This window comes from Charadrius vociferus, unplaced genomic scaffold (assembly GCF_000708025.1).
Source record: "Charadrius vociferus isolate BGI_N301 unplaced genomic scaffold, ASM70802v2 scaffold430, whole genome shotgun sequence".
NCBI classification, from domain to species: Eukaryota; Metazoa; Chordata; class Aves; order Charadriiformes; family Charadriidae; genus Charadrius; species Charadrius vociferus.
Window position 1 is genome coordinate 566,041 of NW_009646541.1, and position 664 is coordinate 566,704.

Here is a 664-nt window from a genome sequence, read left to right on the forward strand (position 1 = left end):
TCAGCAGGATCCCTCTTGGATCACCCAACAGTGAGGTGAGGAAATAGCTCTCCAGCATCTTCTCGGAGCTCCTCTGCTGCTGGGGTTGGGCAGGTTGTGGGTGAGCCATTGCCCTCTCCTGGCTGCCGCCCCAGCACCTCGTGGGTGAGCTGGAGACCTTGCGTGGTGTGGGAACGGCTGGTGGGACCCAGCTGTGCTGTAGCCCCATGGAGACATCCCTCCAGCACGGGGCTGGGACACCTGGAGCAGGGGCTGTGGGAGACCTGTGCCCTGGCAAAGCAGGGTCTAGAGCATCACTGCCCCAAAAATAGGGCACCTCTATAGGCGCAGCTGAGCATCTGTGCAGTTCCCTTACTCCGAAGCGATGAGGCCAGTGTTTTAGTGGGTTTCTAAGCCGATAAGGCTAAAAAACCATCATGAAGTGGGTGGCATAGGAGAAACAGTGGCAGGTGGGGACACGTGCAGAGAACACACTGACAGGCGCTTTGCAAAGCACCACCGTAACCCCGTGACGGTTGGTTTGGGATAGGCAGAGATGAGCTCTGGGTTGGTTCCCACCAGCAGCCATTCAATAAAAGGGTGTTTCCAGCCCCAGGGCTGTGGGACGGCAGCGCGGGCTGAGCCTGACTCGGGCAGCGCGCGCCGGCCACAGTGGCTGCTGGTG